Genomic DNA, 24,098 nt, shown 5'->3' with positions numbered 1-24,098 from the left:
GAGATGATCATTTCATCTAAGGTAAAAATAGTATATAAAACTAGCTAGTGGCAGAACCAGGATGAGAATCCAGGTGTTCTTTACTCCAAGCCCAAAGCTCGTTCCCCTCTATCACTTTGCTTCAGACGAGTCTTTGAAATTTGTTATAATAGGACATGACCTACATTAAAATTACTGTTAATGACTTACAAATGAAGGAAATTTTCAGAAGGTATTAAATTGGAGGGGAAGAGGTAGTGTACAGGCAATTAATGAGAAAGAAATAATAAAAATCAATCCTGATAACTTTGGTACTTTATTTCCTGACCTCTTACTTTCATCTAAAAGTCACTTATTCAAATACTGCTAGAAATTGGAGCTCACTCAAGGTCAAAAGTTATGGTGGTATGGCTACTAGCCAAAGCTAACTTTCTGTCAAAATTATCTTTTAGAGGCTAGGCTGAAGGTGCCTCGTAGGTCAAATATAAAGGTATTTCAAAAACCCTGGGTCAGATACACCTCTTAAAAAATTAAATGATGTGAGATTGTCAATAATTAGTAAGATCTGTGAAAGAAGTTAAACTACTGTAGATCATGATGCTCACCAGTTTTTTAAGCTTTAAAACTCTTTTTCCAAATCAGGATGAAAACCAGTCAGATTGTTACTTTAAATTTCATTGCCAATGGCTGTCCTTTCCCTACCGTATTTGCATCTCAAAACCTCTGAGCAGCCCTTCCTATATTGGCTGAACGTGAGACATTTCATGATATAACTTATGATTATGATTTCAAATTTCTTAACATAATAAATCATATTATATATGATTTCAAATTCCTTAACAAGGTTGACCTTGAATAAGGGTTTGGACTTTGCCCCATGCCGCTGAGATTCCACCACCATCATGCAATGCTGACCAATCTTAGAAGCCATACTTTCTAGGTTGACCAGTAGTCCCACTTGGTCAGGTCCCACTGTGATTCCTGAGAATTCATTGTTTCTCCATGTTTCCTCTGCTTGAAGAGCAGTGTGACAAACAAAGCTGGGGAAGTTGAGATGCTAAAATAGCAGACTCTTTCCATAAATAAAGTGGACTAATCAACCTAGACTGAGTGTAAAATAATTTTTATTGAGCTCCTGCCATTTGTCAGGCACTGGGTTGGATTTTTTCACATTTCTTATTTTGCTTATTTTCTCTTAATCCTATGGGGGGATGTAAAATATATTTATATTTTAATATATTCTAAAAAAAATTTAAAAATATATAAATTGAATCTCAGAGAATTCAAGTAACTTCTTTAAAAAGCTTTTCCAACTAAAGATTGTTTGACTCTCACAGAGCAGTTTTATTTTTATACTGATTCAAAATTAATCTAACCCTAGATCTTATACATAATCCTCTGAGCCCCACTGCTATTATATCTTTCACATTGAATAGAGATGTGAATGCCTTTGGGTGCCTGGAGTTGCCATGTCCACACATATTGTGGCTATAGATTAAATTCATTCACTCGTTGGGCAAATATTTATTGGATTGAGGACAGCTCAGTCAATATAAACTGTGGTGAAAGCTGAAGTTAATTAGCTGAGATAGGTGTATATCCCAGGGCCAAATATTATTCAGTGACACCCACCCTGTATAAGTGCTCTTTGTCCAAAACCCAAGACTCCACTCGCCAGCAAGAGTGATGACATAGCTAAAAGTCAGAATCTGAGTTCAGAAATTTTTTTTTCAGTTTCTAGCTTGGTTAAATATAATTCCTAAAATTCAACATTATTAAACAGAAATAAAGCCACAAGAGAAAGTAAAAAGATTATGATATATTCATCCAAGTAAAATATTGATGACTTCAGAAAGGAATGCTGACAGACTATAGGTAAAATCTGATTAGAAAATTAATGTCAGATATATTAGCCAGAGATGATCTCTCCATATTGATTTAAATTGCATCACTGAAAAGAAGGGCCCCTTCTAAGTCTCTGTCTCCCAGCCATACTGACCTGAATTCAGAGCACAGTACAACTCCATCCTCCTCTTTATTGTCCTCAGAAACCTATTTGTCCTTCCTTCTCTAAAGTCCAAACGTTTATTCCCTGAATATCATTACACTTTCTTTAAATTAAAAAGACTTAATTTTTTCCCCATTTATAAAAATCATACCTTAACATCTGTCATTTGCATAATTTTGGAAATACACTGTCCCTTCCTGAGATCAGTCACTAATTTATTTCTAGCTATCAGTATGATTCTACCTTGGAGAAGTTACACAAAGTGAATTTATCAGGAATATTATAACTTCCTAATTTTATTTCCCCTATTTTAAAAATAATATTTGAGGTCAATGTCATGACAGAAAGAAATTACACTTGCCCACAAATTGTCAAATGGAAGTAACCTTTTATAGGTTTGCATGTTAAAATTTGAAAGTATAGTGAGAAAAAACTTGAGAGGGACCCAGTGATCGGAAGCCTCTCTCCTCCCTCTCTTTTTCTTCCCCTTCATGTCTCTCCTCTTTGCACTTCTACTTATTAACCTCCTACGTGAAGAAGGCAATAACCTGAACAGGTATGCAGAATAAACAGATATGGCCCCTTAATACTACAGCTTAAAGGAGACACTGACACCGATAAACAAATATGTGGTGATACACACAGGTCCCTAAGCAATGCTCTAAAACAATGTGTACTATTTCATGAGAACTATGCGCTACTCCTGATCGAAATAAAGACAGTTTAACTAAATACAATGCTGATTTTATTCTTGCTTTCTGCATTCGCTTCCTTTGCATAAAGATTGACTTCTTTGTTATTCAATTAATCAAAATATTCTGAGAATCAGTTTCCTTAGATGGGACATGTTGGGACAGATGATACCTAAAGATCTTTTCAGGTCTAAAATACTGTGACTATCTCGTGAAACATCAGGCTTGATGTCTATACATGTTGGGTTTTTTTGTATGGTGAGTCCATGTTTTTACTCTCATCAGAATTACCTTTCCCCCCAGATCTCAGGGTTCCTTTCAATTCTTGTTTCCTTGGGAATGGGAAGTCATGGAATGTCCCAGCTTTAGGTCTTCCAAGTTTCAGAGAAGACATGCAAAGTGCCCAATTCCTGGTGGATATTTAATAATGATATCGATTGATAATGAAGAGCCTGTACTCTACTTTTAGAGAACCAGCGCCAGACTTCCCTCCACTGAAGATCATTCATGGAGAGGTGTCAATTTGGCTTAAATGATAGGGCAACTTTGTCTGATTTTAGATCCGGGATGGTTTAGGCCATCTTGTTTTCACCCAGTGGGAAATAGAACAAAGAAACAAGCTTACAACTGCGGAGGAGAAGGATTCCTCGAAAGAGATGTAAGAGACATAGTTTTGTTCATTTTCCTTCATTTCCACTGTAATGTATTTAATAACTCCCTCAAACTTCTAAGCAAACGGCAATAGCATGGATGATAAAACCTAACCATGCCTGTTTCAACAAAGATTCAGGAGACTTCACAAAGATTTCAGATTCACCAAAACAAAAAAGACATTTCGTTAGGCATTTTTCTCTTAATTGTTAAGCACATGTATCCACAAAATTGTATTTATTTTTTGATCATTTAGACAAATTCATCAAAATTCGCTTAGCAGGACCCCTTTAAAATCTAAGAAGCCTTGTGAGTTCATTTTCCCAATGCAAATAAAATATTTTCACGTTGAAACGGAAACACAGTATTTTCCCAAGAAATTAATTCTACACTTTGAAGATTCTGCTGAAAACGAACTATGGTTTTAATAAGGGTCCTGAAATTCAATGACATGTGAATGTTCCCATATTAGAATCCAGCTTACATTCATTAGGTGTGTGACTGAATTTCCTGTTTAATTTTAGGTTAATGAAATAAATACTTTAACATAGCTCTCGCTCTATTTTTCCTAATCCTGATGTTTTATGAATGAACAAGGCAGCCATCCAAGTCTGGGCCTCTCACACAGGGTCAGAAGACTGGAATTACTTAGTGGACTATTTGTCCCACTTTGAGGACAAAGGAAGTTGTACAAAATCTTGGTAATAACAGAAATTCGATGAAGAACTCTTACAAGACGAAAGCAGTGTTTTCTCTGGGGAAGGGATATTTCAACATCAAACCCAAGAGGAGGGTACCAAATGGGTGCAGTGATCTCTTTGTGGGACTTGAGAATTAGTGGCCTCACTCAGCTATGAGGACAAAGTGAACAGCTCAGAAAACTCCACTCTGACATTTCATTTTACCTTGGCAAATAACCGCAATGAAAAATCGCCCAGACACATTATAGGATATGCCCTTACGCATGATATTTTGTATCAGATATATCAGTCACATTGCAAAGGACTTAGATCAACTTAAAAAAATAAAACCCAATAGAATGATTACAGCCGCTGCCTAGAATGACAAGTATTATCAACAAAAATTAATCAGGCGCATCTTTTAGTGAACTCAATTAATAATGTGCAACAACAGGGTCTCTTTTCTTAAGATGAAAATTAATTAGTGGAGGGAAGGTCACTTGGAGATGCTGACATCACTCATCAGAATGCTCTGGCAGCTCTAATTATTTGTCTTCCAGGCTTGGGTGATCAGAAATTATTGCAATACCTGAGCAACATTTTGAAAAAGCTTTGTGCATGGCTCTTTTAATTAGACCTGGTATTTGATTAATGCAGTGGAAGCGTTTAGATCAGCCTCTTATCATTGAGTGACTTAGAAGTTTTAGGGAATTATACTGTGTGAGACAGGGTCACTGCAGGGGTTTGGAATCTATATATTTTTATTATTAAAAGAGTTATAATATTAAATTAGATTTATCTTTCTCTTATAAGCACTCCATTCATTGCCAAGCCAATAACATATGGGACAGAATTTTATTAATTCATATTTCAAGCACTTTTTTGCCTCCCCACCAAAATAACCACACTTGGAATTTGAGAATGGAACAGTCTAATTTGGAAATCTTTACGGGCTTAATGTAAGGCAACATCTTCAAAAGGAGAATACAATTTTGTCAAAATTCAATGTTAAGAAAATTCAATCAGGTTCTTTCATGTCCAGATGTTGCAGGTGCCTTATGTGACGACAGAGACCAGCCACCTTGCGAAAACAGCAGGAAAAATAGCGTGACGTTGACAGTGTTGATTTAAGTGTACTTATTTCGTGAGTTGAACAATTGCATTTCTAAAGTTTGGAGGGTTAAAAAAATTATGTGATAACACTCGCCTATATTAAATATGTAATTGTGTATACAGTTTCGGGTTCTTAAGGCAATTTGCATGGTACTTGTACCAACGGTACCTTTAGGCTGATGTTCACATAGTGTATTAAGTGTCAGGTATGGTTTGGTTATAGGTTTCTTCAAAGGCAGGATGAAGTGGAATTAGGGAGATTTTATCTGTGGGGGACATACTTAAATCTTTAAATCTATGATCTGGAAAACACATCTAATATTGTACCTGGTTTTCTGTGGTTGAGGATTCATTCACTTGAAATTATCAATCCAGGTCTTCCCTTTTACCCTAGGATGGGGCAGTGGAGGCTCAGCTGTATTGACTTCTCTGCAAGGACTGTGTGGTGGATTCACTTACAGCCCAACCACCTCTGCCTGGAGGTCTGCGCTCAAGATGATGAAGGATGGAGCCCGGAAGGATGCCTCTGATCCAGGGACACATCCCTGTGAGGGCAACTTTGCAAGAAGAGATGCCCTGAAATGTGTTTTCAGGACACTTGTAACAACGGAAGGGGATACTTTGTACTTTGAGAGGAAACATCTCCAACACTCTGTGTCTTATACTTGTTCCCTCTGTATTCGTTGGTCCCATTTCTTTCCCTTCATCACTTAGTAGCATGTAAATCTCTAGATGTACGTGATTCCTTTGGATGTCTGATTGCAGGAGAAAATCTAAGGCAGAGAAGAGTACTAAGAAAACAAATCTCCCTCTATGACACCGCCTTCTAACTACCATCTTACCGAATCTCAAATGCCAAGAGCCCTTCTTGCAGGAGCTAAAAACTATCAAGTAGCAAATGTTCATGGGGGGCTGGCAGGACTATACCTGTTGAACAAAGGAGGAATAAGCAGCCAACAGACCCCAAAATGGGGCCTTGAGATTTTACTGCCTACTAATGCACTGAACTAAAATGGTATGGGTAGTTAAACACACACCTCTATATTCAAGAATATAGCTTATTTTATATACTATTGTTGACCCAATTAGAGACGCAGCATGGGGTAGTTAAAGGAGCTTGGCTTCAGACCAAAGTAACCTGGGGTAAAAATCTTGACTCTGCTGTTTAATGTCTACGTGATCACGGTTGAGTTAATCTCTCTGGACCTCAGTGCCTTCACCTGTAAATAGAGAAAACAGCCTAATCTCTTGGGCAGTTGGGAAGATTAAATGAGATAATGTATTTGGAAATTCTTACTATGGTGATCAAAATATTGCAGGAGTTCAATACATAAGACTTTCATTCACAGTCTTAGGCACTGATGTCCTGTGATCTTTCAGTTATTTGTAGAAGGCTCTAACTGGTCTGCGTGATTTTCAGACTCATAGATCAACCTCAAAACTGGATGGACTCTATTTTGAAACACTAAATATACCCTTAAAATCAACCACTTGAGGATACAGATACACCTTACATATACAGCGTCTATAGCTCAAATGATCTATATTGGAATTGTCTGGGATGTAGCTACAATTCAGATATTAATGAAAAATAAAGTAACTTGTTCTACACTAGCTGGTAAAACATTTTGGATACTTATTTTGACTGATGAATTATGCATGCAAAGGCCGAATGAGGCACTCTGATTTATTCTCCCTCTTTTATGCCTTGATTTTCAGGCTATGTGCAAAGCAGTGTATATTTTTTTCTGTCCTGCACTCCCACTGACTATATTATGCTCCTGGGGCTCTTCAAGTGGAGGAGACATGCAGCTATGCTCACGGATGGCAGGCCGCCCTATAAAGCCAGGGTAGTGAGTGGGCATTTGGGAGAAAAGATTTTAAAATTAGTGTCAGATGTGGAATTGTCATGCTGAAGTAAAACATCTCCACTCAGATGTCAATTCTATTCACACTTCTATTAGACCTCTCAAAAACCCACACCATTTAAACATCTGTGATCAAAAATCTTAAAAACTTAAAATAATGACCACAGAGTAGACAGGTAAAATATTGAACCTGTCTTATAGATGAACTTATTTACAACACAGAAAGAGACTCACAGACATAGACAACAAACTTATGGTTACCAAAGGGGAAAGGGGGTGGGAGGGATAAATTAGGAGTTTGGGATTAGAAGATAATAACTACTATGCATAAAATAAATAAACAGCAAGGTCCTACCCTATAGCACAGGAAACTACATTCAGTACCTTGTAATAACCTATAATGAAAAAGAATATGAAAAAGAACATATACGTGTATGACTGAATCACTATGCTGTACACCAGAAACTAACCCAGCACTAAATCAACTATCCTTCACTTTAAAAAAAAATATTGAACCTGGAGAGCTTAAAAAAAACCTAGCAAATATTTGGATCTCACTTATTATGTGCCAGGCATTATTCTAGGTCATTAACAAGGAAGAAAACCCCAAATTAGGAACAGTGTGCTGTTTCCAGAGGACAACAGAGAGCAATAAAGAAGGGGAAAATGCTGTAAAAACATATATTTGACTGCCTTACATACCAACTGATATTATACTGACGTGCCACCTGCCCCCCATTGATGAGAAAAGCCAAATCATTAGTTGACGTAGAGAGGAAGGTTTTCTGCTGCCATTCTCGTTCAGATTTTCTGGTTAGGCGAATCCTTTCATTGTGAAAGGATGGCTGTGTTATTAGCTGATTCCAGCCAGTGCTGATGCTCCTGTGTAGGTTGGAAGAGTCCTTAAGCATAGGGGGACCATCTCTGGCATCTTTCCTTTTCTGTCCCCACTCACCTCCAGAGTTACGGGGTGGGCTGTGCTCTGTTCCAGTGGTGGAGAAGCCAGGGCCACAGGGCTAGGAGCCTGGAGGTCACATCCAGCTCTGTAACTCTAGGGAGGTGTGTCTAGTAGATTGGGAGTCTGTCAACCTTGGCAGCTGTATCTAATTTACGTTTGCATCTCTAGTGATAAAGGAAGAAGAGGCGGGAAATAAAATTTCCCCCACGAGACAAAATTCTTTCTACTTTTTCTTACCCTCCTTACTTGATGTAGCGCCAACTTCCTATTCAAAGGGCAGATAATTCCTTGCATTATGACAACTAATTCATTTTCTTATCAGAGAAATTAATGCAAAGAGATCATCAGCCTATGGTACCATGACCAACACCTCATTTCAATGTGGATTGGAAATTTTTTAACATTCTTTTAGGTAATCTTCCTAAAATAGGACCTCCAGTTCTTAAAAGTGGTGAAACATATTTTGTTAGCCAAGCATTTTAGTCATTTCATTATAGAAATTACTTCAGATCCTTGCTAATTTTAGGAACTTTGATCAGCTTCTAGGAGTATGAACTAAAGGTTCTCACTAAATATTGTCAAAGGTAGAAAAGTTGGAAAAGTAATGTGTGCCAAAGAAGCAAATTATCATCAAAAACATAATAAACGTTTCTTATAAGAATCTAAAGTGAGAATTTTCAGGGCACTGTTTTAGGGAGATAAACATTGGTTGCATTATTAAATGCTGCAAACCCGGGCTGTCTATGGGAATTTAGACAAGTAAACTGAGTGTTCTCCTAAGAGAAAGACGCGGACACACCCAAACGACAAAGTAATCTCAGATTTTCTCTAACATCTGTTTGTCTACTGTATGTAAACTGTAAGATCGTTCAAAATTCAGTGATGACTTAAAAATATCCTACTTTACGGGTGAGTCACCCTTTCCTCCATTCTCTTTAATTGTGCGAATGACAGTGAGAAAAGATTTCCCCTAGGATTTTTACCAAACAGACCTCCTTTTATCCACCTAACTTGCCTGCAAGTTTTAAACACATTATTTAAAGCTGGATAGACTTGAGGAGCTTTCAGATTTGAAGTAGAATATGGTACTTTTGAAAAGGCTCCATTATCAATTGCCTGCTGGAATTTGTATTAATTTATTGCATTTGAAGCAAATTATAATAAACAAGCCCTTTACTTCTTAGCATCGTACATCTTATTGTCTCCGTGATCTGATGAGTAACTGATTAAATTAGCACAACCTTTTCTCTGCGTGGAGACACGGGGAGTTATCGGCAATAATATATATCATTTCTTAACAAATTCCTCTGTGATTTTTCTTAAGCCTGTTCGTTTGATTCTATTCAATCAATAGAAAATGTTTGTAAGAAAAACATGGCTAGTAAATTCTTGGTCTTTCTCAGGACACGTAGTTTAACTTGTCAGAAATAGTCCCGTGTATACACAGTAAGACCTTTCTGTTTGACAAATGTAAGGACGTCGAAGTTGTTTTTGTCAAATGTGTCACCTGAAGCCATACAGCTAACGATACGCATTTGATCACCTTTCCGACAGTTTTATATCTGAGAAACAAAGGGAGCTACACATGTATGTGGAAACTGATTAGCATCATACCCTAAAGCAATTAAATAAATATTAGAAGAAACTCCCACGGCCCTTTGTTTTGCTATAAGGGGCTCAGCTGTGCTCCTTCGAACCCTAACTACATCACTTCAAATTACCAGTAAATTAACAGAGGAACACTTTCAACCTTAGAGCAGATTTGATCCAAATAGTCTTTAAATGCCATTTCTGTTCCTATTAACCTAAAGATCGGCAAGGCAGATACGTTCTCGAGGCTGCCCAGCAGTCTAGGGCATTAACGGCGAAGTTGTGACAGCACTTTTCATGATGATTTATGATTCCGTGTTTAACTTGATTACGCCAATGCTGACTCTGAATACTATTTCAATTAGTGCACAGAAGGTCACATCACAAATATTCCTCTATAATCTATTCCTATTAACACTAATACACAGAGTAACCAAATCTTTTCACCCTTGTTGATTCACATCATCCATAGCCCTAACTGCAGGCTTGTTTACCAGTTTACTGCTTTGGACACTTCCGAAATGGTAATTTTCACCCCTTTGAGTAGCATTAATGGCGGTGCTATGACATGGGGAATAAAGCATCTCTCTGCTGGCATTTGTGCATTAATAATTATCAAAGTCCCAGATTTGTTAAACAGGAGGTCTGCTTTCTAAAATGCCTGTCTAAAGCATTATTTCATGACCAATTACTAAATAAATATACAAAAGATTTTTTAGGGAAATGAAACTAGCTGCTGCCTAAAATCAATTTTAGCAACAACTTTCTCTCATTATTGCTCCCTTAACGACTTTAGGGAATTGCTCCTAGATCTATGCAACCAATCATAATCCGGTTTTCCTTTTTTGACTAATTTCTACGTCTAATCATTGGGGAGCACAGAGCATATTGGGTCATCAGGTTTTTCTTTTCTACCTGCAAACTGCTTATTAAACAGTCCCTGTGGTACAAAATTAGACTACAAAGAGGAGTCAAGTTTTATGGGGAAAAAAATTTTTCAATTTGTCCAAAGGTTAAAGTGAAACCAACTGCTAGAGACAAAAATCCACACATCATTTAAACAATTAGTGAGGAATGTTCAAAGACTTTCTGTTCAAAGTGCACACAATTTGTATTATAAGTTGTATGTGGAGGGAATCGAGACTTAAAGTTAATTAACAATAAACCAAGAAGGCTCCATTGCAGACATTTAACTATGCGCGGAGAGGCTGGCGTCCAGCGGAGAGCGTGGCGGGGAGTGGGAGTCGTGGGGTTGGAGTGTCAGAGCGCTCAGTGGGTCCCCAATAAATACCTTATTAACAACGATGATGTCAGCCTTGCAAAAAATTAAAGGGGACTTGTCGCTGTGGCTTGCTTTTTTCTTGTTTTTAGTGACCTGCAAAATATTTTTTATAACAAAGTATTTACGGAAGGAGAGGAGAAAAAAAGCAATGGTATTGTTTCATCACCTCCTATTGCCAATTCATTGGCAATCTTGCTTGCGGGAATCCAGCAATCAAAACTCATGTTCACCTGGAGATTGTCATTCTAAGTGAAATAAGCCAGAAAGAGAAAGAAAAAATACCATATGATGTCACTCATATGTGGAATTAAAAAAAAAAAGACACAAATGAATTTATTGACAAAACAAACACTCACATAGAAATCAGACTTAAAGTTACCAAGCGGGAAAGGAGGTAGAAGGGATAAATTGAGATTTCGAGATTTGCAGATACTAACTACTAAATATAAAGTACATATACAACAGGTTTCTTCCGTATAGCACAGGGAACTATATACAATATCTCATAGTAACCTATAACATATAAAAGAATATGAAAACGAATGTATGTTTGTATATGGATGACTGAAACAATATGCTGTATACCAGAAATTGACACAAAATTGTAAACTGACTGTATTTCAATTAAAAAAAAGTTCATATTCCTCTCACAGTTAATTTTGCTGATGTTTTGTAAGATATTTGCTATAAGCTTAGTGCCTACTGGAGCAAAAACGCAGCCTTCCTATTTTGGTGGGAGAAACTGAATTTGCATAACTATGGCACTTTAAAAAGTCAAACATCCAGGAAAATTTATAAAAATATCAATTAATATGCCCTTATTTCTTTTCAGTGTTTTATACTGCTCCACACACCACTTCAGCAAACTGTAGACAGCTAGCCAATTCTGATCATGTATCAATCCATCCCTTCCTCCCCAGCCACTCGCACGTTCACTTTTCTTCACCCTTCCTTTCCTCCCATCCACTCTTTTCCCTAGACTGGATTCCTAGGTCATCTTTCAGGTCCCTGTCCCACACGCCAAAGGAATTCATCCTTTCCCACTAATCCTTGCTAGACTATTAACTGACAAATGAGAGAGTACCTCAAATCGAATCAACATGTGACCCCCACCTACAGATTTAAGAAGGGAATCTTGAAGGATATAAAACCACAACTATACTGGTAAAATGATGTGTGTTGGGGTAACAGTTTGTAGCTGAGGGTGCTGCTAAATAGTTCTTTTAACCCAGCAGAGAAGTTATCTACTTCATTTATAAAGCTTTTCCTGCTCCGTGGGATGCCTGACACCCAGGGGCTGCAGAGCTAAGAGGATACAGTCTTGTCTCTGAAATGTGCATGTCTAGTCTTACACAGAGAGGCTCCCCAAAGCCAAAGGGAAAATTCACTCCATACTCATAAACTTCCAACTGTCTATTTACTTTCATGTTACCAAGTTAATTTCCCAAACCTGAGAAATTGGGAAGAAATCATCCCTTATGACAATATACATAAAGTTACTGTGTTCAGTGCCCGGCACATAATAGCTGCTCAAGGAAAATTAGTTTTCTTCCTCCCATCCTGTCTATTACTTCCTACTCTATCTCTCTCATTTCCCCCACCCTGGACTCAACTTTCAAAGGTGAATTGGCCAGAAGATGAAAGTCAATTATTCCAGAGGTGTGCATGCTATACCACTGCCCCCCGCTGCCGCCCTCCACTTCACCACAGTTCAGGTCAAAACACTTGTAACAAAGAGTTGATTGCAAAGATTTTTAAATAAAGGATTATTTTTGCATCCCAGTACTGGAATGCTGATTGAAAACTTTAGGAACAGAGGGAAAATCCAGAAGGGGGAGGGAGAAAGAATTTCATGCCAGGGTAGCAAAGTGGGAGAGAAAATCATCTAATTTCTCTTAGTTGCCTGAAGACACACTAAAGGGGGCTTAAGTATAGACTGACAAAGACGAATGAACCTTCTTATTGTTGCATTAATAGGATAGTTAGAGTTAAGGATCAGTGAACATTTATTCTTATAATAAAAGCTTTCTTTAGTTTTCCATATAAATGTACTTCCTTGTCTAATCGTATCTGTGTAGTGATCATAAGTGACGCTTAGCCTACACGTCTGAGTGATTAGGGAATAGTTATAAATTTTTATATGCATATATCTATATCTCTACATGGATATAACCTTCCTTCCTTTTACAGGTGGTTCATAAAAGGGTTGAAATAGAAAGGATCCACTTCAAATGAAAGGTTGAGCTGTTACGTCTAGATTGAGAGCCATCACAGAGATTAGCCCTTGCCCTGAGTAATTTATAAAAAGCAAATGAGGGACTGGTGGCCATGAAAATAAATATAATTAACCCACTTAGAAAAAAACCTTCACCCCTGTTATAGACGGTTTCTGCTTGATCAGACAGAGTAACACGCAAATAAATTACGAAAAAGATTCCCAGATTTTAAAGTTTCTCTCTAATTTCTTCATAAATAATTGGACTGTAGGAGAATAGGCCCATTTTTCAAACTCTGAATAAGCACCTCATGTATATGAGTCAGTTCATAATTTTTGCACAGATGTCACACTCCACAGGATATAAAAACAAACTAAAGATAGCCGGCCATATAATGTGTAGATATATCATCATTACAGATGCTCGGTGGAGCTTGTGTGTTTTTTTTCCCCCAAAACAAATCTCAAATCTACATATTTTGAAGATATAAATTTCTCCTTTGTTATTCTTGGACATGCTGTTTATTTTTTTAAAGTGAATTTTTAAAAAGTTCCAGGCTCCCAAAGCTGGCATGAAACTGACATGGCTGGAGAAGCATCGTACCCCTGTACAAAGACGATGCAACAAAGACTGGGTTTTTCTGACACTGCCTGAGAGAGCCTGCTTTGTGAGAACGAACAGCGTCCTCTCCAATTAATTCAGGCTTTTGGCTCAGCCACTCGGAGTCCTGTCCTCTGACAAAGAGCCCACAATGTTACTGGCATGTGTAATTTACTGTGAAGCTTCCTTTCTGGCCTGGAACATACAATAACGCATTGCTTAGAAATGAGTGGAAGAGGGGAAGGAATCTTTCCTCGATGGTTCTCTCGCTTTGTGTGCACAAGCGATTCATCCGAGCAGAAGCACGCTCTCAGTAGGCTGATGAAATTATGTGGCTGCTGCTCCTGGCTCTGTCTACAGTTCCCTAAACAGAGGGTTGAATAAGATTAGGTGGCTGTCTGGGGATTCTGGGACAGCTGCTTTGTAAAAAGGAGAATGTCAAATATCGATCCTAATCCTTCCCTCAGGAAGCACCTTAGAGGAAATGCCCAGGTGGCATTCTGGTGGCAGAAATTGATCTCCTGGAGATCAGGGTGGGGTCTGATGGCATGAGTTTGAAGCCTGATGCTACTGTATCTTAGTGTGACCTTAACTGAATTCTTTAACTTGCAAAGCCTCAGTTTTCACATCTGTAAAATTGGAATCGTAACAGTACTTAGCTTTTAGTTGCTGGGAGGATAAAACAAAATAATGCATGTAAAGGGCCCGGCACGTAGATCTTCACTGTTGCCATTCTACATCTTACCTGGAGGGCATCACCGCAGGAGACTGCCACATTCCTCTGCAGACTGATGACTGACGTGTCTTCAACCTGTGATATTTGAGGGACTCATCTCTGATCTCTGATTATCTCTGATCTCTTCTTTGTAAAGAGAGGGTAAGGAATAAGAATAGGTCATGCCTGCGCAGTAGTGAAGTTTGTTGTAAGCAATTTTCCCTGCATCTATGGCGACACTCTCTAACGTTTGCTTTCTCCTTTCCACTTTCTTAGGATAAGACCATCAAGTGTCTACATCTGCAATATAAACGTACCTCAGACACTATATTATGGAGGAAGCCCAGATATAACAGTGAAAATGGTCGATGCTGTATGTGGGCGGGGGCACAGGAAAGCCATCTGAGGCAGAGCAGGCAGTTGAAACTATTCCGGAGGCTGGCAAAGGTAAAAAGCTATTTCCTCTAAAGGTGGGATGGACAGAGATATGGATTCAGACAACACCCAGGCTGGAAGGAGTGAGGCACGAAGGTCAGGGAACCTCCATTTCAGTGAACCCTCTCCATCGGTCTGTCTGACCTTCCACAGGGCATCCATCCCTTGCGATATTTAATCATCTCATCTGTATAACCATTTTACCTGCCTCATAGGTGTGTGATAAGAGTCTAACAAATGGTTTGATTTCACATGCAAATCTTTGGAGTTTATGAATACCACCTGCATGACAGTTATTCATAATAATAATTTATTTGGTAACTAAAGAACAATTTAATAATGTCTATTAAAGTTCTTCAGAACTGGGGAAAGATATAAGGTGCTGGTAGGTGACAATGAGAAAGCAGGCTTTGAAACATGAAAAAAATGTACATTTAGAAGTAGCCAACTAACCTAACAGTTTGGGTTTAGAACCTTTTTCCTACAAGGTCTGTAGGAAATACAAGGAACAAATAAAGGGAAGCATTAGTTCAAATAGAAGGACGAAAACCCAGGAAGCTCACTCTTCCAGAGGTGACATTGGCTAAAAAAATACTTAGGAGATTTTTAGTTTTTTGGTACTAACAATAATAACACAGTAACAATACAGTGATGACCATACTAGTAGTTAACACTTTGACTATCTCGTTTGCTTATTAAACCAGATCAGAATATTGGGGGAAGGACTCCAGGATCAGGATGAAAAATTAATCCTTTAGTTATGAAAAATCTTTGCAAGTGGCTTCTTTGATACTGGTCTCAGTGGAGCAGGAGGGGCAGGGAAACCCATGGCATGAACACGCTCAGGACAGCTGACTTCTGTCTTCCGGATCATGAACGCTTGCAAGTGGGATCCAGAGTAGGGGGAGGCAGGAAAGGGGAGGAGAAAGAGCTAGCCTGGACGGGAGGGGACTGATCATTCTTGGGCACTTGCTATGTGCCAGTACTGTGCAGGGCACGTTACGTGCGCACGTGCATTGTAAGGGCTGCTGAGAAAACTCATAGGTCTTTGGAGTCTGGTTTGCAACGTGGCAGTAAGAGACAGAAACAAGACAGCTGGAGCAAGCATTTCCTATGACAGGCCCTAAACTATCTAAATAATTTAGAGTATGGGGCTGGATAGACCAGGACTCTGACCCATTATGGTGATTCTTTTGTGCTTTTTCACCTTTCTGAAGATCCCACAGAAGTCAGGGAGTAAATGAACCTCTTTACCACTGGAGTTCGGGAACATCCTTTCCCTGATGCTAAGGGGAGAATTCTGGTCTATTGTATTATTATCGGGAGTAACATATGAAACATGGCTGTGTTACAATAAATAATAATGTATTTGAGGACACGAAAGCTCAGAGTGATTCCGATATTTCCCTTCTCTTTCTCTCCTCTCCTTTCCCTCTTTCTCCTTCCTTCCCTCCCTCCCTTCCTTTCTCCTTTTGTTTGTTCCTCTGTTCCTTCCCTTCTTTCTTTTCCTTTCTTTCCTTCTACTTTTCCTCCCTTCCTTCTAGCTCTTCTTCCCCTTCTCAGTAGTCCAAAACCAGATAAAATGTTTTCCACGTCATACCTTTCACCATATTCACCACACTTCTTGTCACAAAATTTCATCTTTCATAACTGTTCGATGATTATTTCTTCTTATTATACTGTACATATACTTCCCTAATCAGAGTAAATTTAAGGATATCCCAAACTACAATGGGCAGAAATAGACTTACGGATGTGATGTTCATCAGACACTTAGAGAACAAACTTGTGGTTACCAGTGAGGGAAGGGGGTGGGAAGGGATAATTTGGGAGTTTGGGATTTGCAGATACTAACTACTATATATATATATACATATATATGTATATAATAGATAAACAAGGTCCTGCTGTATAGCACAGGAAGCTGTATTAATTATCTTGCAATTGCCTATAGTGAAATAAAATATTAAAAGGAATAAAATAATTGTGATGTTCACATCTATAGTCCCTGCACAGTCTTTGTCCTCTGTTACAGATTCTGGAAAGACACACATGCACAAATAAACTATACTGGCCTCTCATTTCAGAGGTGAAGCTAATTTTTCGCAAACATTGCTAGAAGTTATATATTCTTATTTAAGTTAAAAATTCCCCCAGTGTGAACTATTTCCCCAAAACCAGGTTCATCTGCTGTATTTTTGATAGACTCAGGTTTGACATGCTTTTCTCAAAATATCAGAAACTATTTGGATCTATATGAGTTAAACTTAATAATTGCTTGCTATGAATTTTAAGTCTTGGATTTGGAAAAAACAATTCTAGGTTTCTTTTGCTGAAGCTGACTTTGTCCATGTTGAATGCTTCCTGGAAAAAGTGACAACACTTACGGTGCCGACAGCTAGGGAGCCTCTTGGGGCTGCACCAGTCTGCAATAAATGAAAAGCTCTTTTCAGACTGAATTTTAGTTGTGTATTGTTATTTGTCTTAGAGTCCATTTATTAGTCCAGAGATAATGTGACAGTTGACTCTTACAGTAACACAGTACTCATTAGCTAGCTTGACAGGGAGGTGCCAACATCCGCTGGAAATTGTATTTTATTAATCTACATGGCTCATTTGGAAGCCTGGCTGGCTATCTTGTAACATGCCCTGGTGCTGACTGGGACAGGGATGTGTAGCCATGCTTACAACTGAAGAATAAAACTTGCATGATAGGATCGGTCCCTTTCTTTGACCTGAAATGCAGACTAGTGAAGCCCAACTAAAAAGCTATAGGATCCAGTGAAAATTTCCTTCCTAAGAATTTGTAACATGCCTTCTAGATGCCAAGTACCATTTGAATTTAAAACTGCTTGGTGCTTGGTTGATAGATATGCTAAAATCTGAGGATGCATTTAATTAAGTTTAAGGCAAATGTTGAAATGTCCTGATACAGTATAGTTTGCTATCCCATCTTTGTTTCCTCAATGTTTTGTTTTCTCTTTTTAAATGAAGTACAGTCAGTTACAATGTGTCAATCTCTGGTATACAGCACAATGTCACAGTCTTGCATATACATACATATCCTCAATGTGTGCTTTTTTGTTGTTGTTGTGATAAAATTAGTCTTCTGAGTTGATCCAGATTTTTTAAAAAAACTTCTTGGATTTGCATAAATCATACTTTTTGGGTCTTGAACAAGCTAAATTAAACTCAGAGCTTCCAATGCCTATATTTCATCGACTTTTTGTTTTCAGGTGGCTTTTTGTTGTATATTTGTTTGGAATTTTATCATACAGAAATCTCTTATAAGGTAGTCGCCTAATTTGAAAAACAGTTTTGGTAATAAATGTTCTGCAAGGAAGTTGAAACATTTCCAAACCATCACACTGTGATGACTTTCTGGACAAATAAGTTCTTATTTGACTTCTAAATTCGACATGGAGTATTCTAAGTCTCTATTTCTCAAAGAGTTTTCACTTATTTCTTACCCATTCAAATGTGTTTTATTCCATTTTAACTGAAAATAGATTCGATTTGGATGTTTTCTTTGGCACTACGCTAATAAGGCCAATCAAGATGAGGTTCCAAGCCTTAAAAAAAACGAAATCAACATGTGGTTTAATTCTCACCACTAATACTACCCTGAAAGACTGTTAAGCTTCTGATAGAAAACAATAAAAAACAAGGAAATTCACTGTTAAAAAGGCAACATACCATATGTCCTTTAATACCTAATTACAACAGGGGCACAATAAGAGAGTCATTAAACCTGCACCCTATTGTGCATAGGTATCAGAGGACATATGGTGCATTTCAACCATTAGGATGAATTTGATTGCATCTGTGATTTTCTGTTACAACTTTGACTGTATTTTCCAGAAGAAAATGTTGGTAGACATATTGGTCATTGAGAGGAATTGCCAACAATGAGGAACGGGACCGTTTTTACCCCTCCAGAGATAGGTGATTATAAATTGCATAAAGACCTCCTAATAACCTTGTTTTCTCTTCTGACTTTCAATGTCTTATGGCGCATTATTTTCCAATGAAAATTTCTCATTGAAACAAATTATTTTTTCTTGCTAGATAAGGGAATTTGATCTGAGTCCTTGCAAAATAGGCATTTCTCACTAAATATTCCCTTTAATGTTGTAAATTTGCATGCCTATGTATTGAAAATTATAGGTCATGAAAGGGAGTACAAGTCTATACTTCCTCCTCTTTCTCTTATGGAGATGGAATTAGTAGTCAATTAGTAGTAATACTTTCTCTAGGGCTTGGCTTCAAAGTCGTATATGTATATGTTCATATACACACATAGAAATGTATGTGCCTATATCTATGTATATAAATGCATGTGTATGTATTTCTTCCTATATGAAATGCATCTCTCTCTATATATATGCACACATACATATATACACATATATGTATATATAAATATAAATACACATTTATACACTTCTAAATATATATACATATTTTTAAGGCAAATATCAGGCTTGAAGGAGCAAAGATTAGTAGAATGAAGGCCCTGGGTCTCACCGTTCATCTCCATACCTCTGATACCTAACTTGTAGTAGCATTGTCACAGTATAGTCACATAGTCATATAAGTATCTGAAACATTTAGATACATAATAAATATAACTTGATTCAAATCTGATTCATATGATTTCTCTGTATTTCATTCATTTATCCATTCATTCTTTCCTATGACAATATTTATCCCTGCGAGTTAGTTTAAGTGTTTGGCCCACAACAGTGTGCAAAACAGACAGGTCTCTGCCAACTATATAACCATATATGTACATGGAGCTATATGATGATTGGAGTGTAGGTGGTAGGGACCAACTGGGAGTCCTGGGCTTCATGCAACCAATGGAAACAGGGATAAAGGGCTGAGACTCAGCTGATGCTCTCAGGGCAGATAGCAATTGGGGAGGAGGTGGGTGTTGAAAGACAAAGGGGTGGGGTCTTGCCATGGCCCTTGGAGTTCTGTGTCCCTCCTCCCACTCTACAGAGAGGGTGACCTTATCTGAAACTCCTGGAGCATCTGGGCTTTCCCTCCTGCCCCCAGAGTTGTAAGGGGTGGGTGGGCCAGGCTTGGGGGCTTTTCTGTCTAGTACATATTATTTAATGCTGTTATTGTCCCAGAACCAGGTTACCGATGACCAAAATCCTGTTGATATTCACTGCTGTTCAGGTTTGTTGCTAAGTATATTTTTCCTATTGCTGGCAAATCATTATTTATGTAGAAAGCTGGAAAAATTTCATGTTCCATGAAGACATAGTAATTGAGAGTGCTATCATGTGTTAAAAATGTATCCTAGAACACTGCAAGGAATTGTTTAGGCTGTAAATATTACATATTGTCTTGCTGTAAAAAGCTAGTTTTATCACTATTTACACATGTTGGCCTAATTGGAAAACTTTTTTTTTTTTTTTAAGACTTCTACCATTTTGGTTTAGGGAATTTGAATCTTGCAGCTTGCTGCATGCTCGGGATTGGAATTAGAATAGGGCCTGGTCCTAAACTGCAAATTACTGGAATTTTAACATCTTGAGTTTAGGAAATTTCTACGATAAATGCTATACCAAGAAGTGAAACTGAACACAAGGCTCTTGAAGATGGTAGTTTTAGTATGATGCAATTAACAAGTCTTGTCAGCCTAAGTTTACATACTTTTTATAGACCTTTCCAAGCCTAGAATTTTTAACAGAGGACATGGAGGTGGAGAGGAAGCTGTCTTAAAACCTGGCTTCAGTGGGTAAAAAAGAGAGGACTGTACAGTGACATGGGTTCACTATTCATCCTAATGGAGTCAACATAGTAGCCTAATTAGTGACATTAAAATATCATTTCCCTTCCCTTGATCCTCAACTTACCAAAAGCATTAAAGGCCAACCCATTGGGACATAATTGCAAGCTTAAAATATATGAAATTAAATACTTACCTGACCACCAAAACATGGTTAAAGTATGTTTCAAGGTTTTTTTTTTTCCAGGGAACCAACTTATGAGAAGTCTTAAAGGCAGTGCATTTTATTAAACTTTTGGTGTAATTATAACTGAGAAATTTTCTAGTGTGTTTCACTGACCATAGGTCTTTGTTTCTTACATTTGTTTAAACCTAGTATGAATTTTCAAAACCAGTAATTGCATTGCAGACTAGTCACACCAAGATGTCAGTGAGGCCTGGGGAAATGGACTAAAGATTGTGTGTTCTTGAGCATCTTCCCATGTCCGTTAGGATCTTTGAGTGGTCATGCTGGGATCACGCTGCCTGGACGGCTTTTGTATCTTCATGTCACTGTGGTTAAGTCTGAATCAAGTGTCTTGGCCACTCTAATAGTTTCATTTCCTATTTAAAAAGGAGTAAGTACAGCTGTAAAGAAAAAGAAAATGTGTCTTCATTTTTGAGATGATTAGTAATTCTGAAAAATTTAGCACTATTCATGGGGGCACTTAATTGAGTGGTTAGAAATGGGAGGAAACATTGGGACGATGTTGGGGTAAACAGAACACTAGGCTAGCCTGCCACCTGCTGCGTGACACATCCTTCTTTCTTACTCTCATCCGCATTTATGCTCATACGCAAGTGTGAACCCTTCCAAAGGAGACAGCGGCTAAAGCCCAACCAAACAAGATGAAAACTGACAACAGAGCTTTTAAAAAGATGGTTAATATCACCTAAGCTGTTAGGGTCCCCAGGGTAAATGACGATCACTGCTGAAGCTGGGCACTCCACACTGGGGGCCTCTTGAAAATCAACATTTCTGATGGTTTTTGTGATTTCATCTACCTTAGAAGAGGAAGTGTTAAAACCTCTTCCAGCATTTTAACCCTCTTAGTATAAACACAGACGCACAGTATTCTTGATGCACAGAAGGAAGTCTTGAAGTGGCTCAATTTAATTTTTCTATTTCGGTCCTTAGTAGATTGAGGTCTAAGTGTACCTTTTAGGGAGAGTGGACTCCATGGTTCTTTGTGGCTTTAAAAGGCAATACAGCTCATTGCTTCTATTGAAAACATAGGTCTATTTAAATTTGGTGCTTGATTTCTCTTTAATTCTTCCTAAGTTTTTTTAATGCATTATTCAGCATGAGTAAGAAATAAATTCTACATTATCTAGAGGGTGTAGCCCTTTGGATAACTTGTGCTTAGGTTAAGGAACTACTTTAAAATATTATACTTTACTCCCCGTGCAGACTGTAAAAAAAAATTCAGTTTCAGTGTATTTTGTGAACTTGCTCTTGTTACTACGTGTGTTAGAATTAAGTTTTGAAGTCATAATTTAACGGAAGGTGAAGCAGGTCACCATGTAGACATGCTTATCAGTGATTCAGAGGGAACTGAAATATAAAAGATAAAATCAGAAATTTATTTTGCAGATGTAATATGACTATGTTGTTATGTCATTCTTCAATTTTAAAATGAACTTCGGAGGGAGTAGTTGGATTCTAGGAATATGGGCTTGTTTCTTGACATTGCATAATAGCTACATAACCTTGGTCAAGATATTTAACCTTCCTTAGCCTCAGTTTTCCTTTCTGATGATTAAAAAATTAGTATTAAGCTAATTTCAGTCACAGAGTTTTTTGCCATCCACATTGGTACGTACTAATCAATGAATTTTTTGAGGCCAAAATTTTAAGGGAAACTTCTGACTAATGGTTTGACATGGGTTAGATGAACTGTAGTTGGCATTTTAATTATCTAGAATGTTATATTGTATCTCCTTGGAAGAAAAAGTGTAATTGGTGAAGGCCACGAACTTTTATCAAATGGGGGAGATGAAAGAGGCATAGTGTAACCATTGTTTCTTTTCTGCATACATAATCTGTCTTGATAATGAAAGACAGGCTGTAAAGCAATTCAGTTTGTGAACGGTAAGGTGAATATATATTATCAAAGATAGTAAAACCGTATAAATGTTTGCAATTATTTCTGAGATCTTTGAGTCCAGCAAACTTGACAATGAAAGAGTTTAAGGTGGTTTAAGGTACTGCTGGTTACTTTCATTCTGAGGGTCATTTAAATATTATGCTAATAAAAAGAAAATGGAATAAAGGATTATTCTGGGAAGGAACTTAAAAGCAGACCCTGGTAGAAATATATGATAAATAAATACAATGTCAAGTTAGAAAAAATGTTGTAGTTTCATGTTGTTGGTTTGCAAATTGAATTTTTACATAAAATTTACACTAAATGGAACCTCATTATATAGTGATGAGGTCCAGTATGATCCAAATCATTAAAATCACTGTACTGCTTAATGATTCACTAAGTGGTACTGCAGTGCCATAAATTTAGCACTAGTTTCATGATTCAAAACACCAGACTGAGACACCAGCAAATCGTATGTGGATCATTAAATTTACAATGAATGTCAGAGATGAAATAAGGGGGAAAAAACACTTTGAGAGATAGGGATAATATGTGCTCTAAGGTGACATACATCAAGATAAATGATCTTATACCACTTGTGCTTGGATAATAATGGGGGGCATTTTTTTTTTTTGTTATTCCTCATTTCATAATTTCCAGAGGGGCTGGAAGTCTAAACTCCTACGAATTAAAACAGCTGTCACTTTTTGACTACCCTGTGATCTGTTTCATTTATATTTATAATATATACATTTATATATGCCATTACATTTTTAACTTAGCTGATTTTGCCTCGACATTATGGCTCATCTAATTTCCTATTGTATTAGTTCAAAATGATTTTTATGGTTGGATGAGATTTGGACTGGAATTATGTGAAAGCTGCTAAGAATCTAAGGTTTAATTCTGGAATGGTTAATGATTTAAATCACATCCTTAATGAAATCTTAGCATTTTCTTAGTGTTTATCCTCTGGTATTTATTTGTGTGAAAATCTGTGTATTGCAGCCTACAAAATGTAAAATTAAATGCGTTAAATATGTGCTAAGTCCTCACAATCCATAAGTTTTGTTGCTTAGGGAGCTAAGGAAGTCACATGTGAGAGTACTTTCCTTGCATATATGATTTGGACTATGAAAGGCCATCATTTCTTTGGAGCACAAGTAGACCTGCCCACAGGCCTTTTACAGAGAGCAGGATATATAAGACTTTATGATTTTTAACAGCTTCACACTGAAAATCTCAGCAAACAGCTATGTAGTCTCTCTAACATGTTGTGATAGCCAAGAGTGCCGTTCCTTTCTCAGGAAAACCCTAATATTTGTCAAATGATGAAGATTATGAGACTTGGCCTGGAGTGCTCAGGTGTGTTACACTACCTTCTGGATCTGGGGCAATGTACTCATCTTGGGGTGTAACACAACTTACAATTTTAGACG

General features: G+C 37.6%; 1 long non-coding RNA gene across 1 annotated transcript; it reads left to right on the top strand.

The window, feature by feature from the left end:
- The first annotated feature begins 3,063 nt into the window (after positions 1–3,063).
- LOC140685520 (uncharacterized) lies at positions 3,064–5,865 on the top strand. The gene is made up of 3 exons (XR_012058770.1): positions 3,064–3,337; positions 5,053–5,154; positions 5,518–5,865. It is a non-coding gene; the product is annotated as an uncharacterized lncRNA (long non-coding RNA).
- Positions 5,866–24,098: the final 18,233 nt, after the last annotated feature.

Source organism: Vicugna pacos, chromosome 14, assembly GCF_048564905.1.
Source record: "Vicugna pacos chromosome 14, VicPac4, whole genome shotgun sequence".
NCBI lineage: Eukaryota > Metazoa > Chordata > Mammalia > Artiodactyla > Camelidae > Vicugna > Vicugna pacos.
The sequence above is the reverse complement of the archived record's forward strand: the minus strand, read 5'-3'. Positions and strand labels throughout refer to the sequence as shown.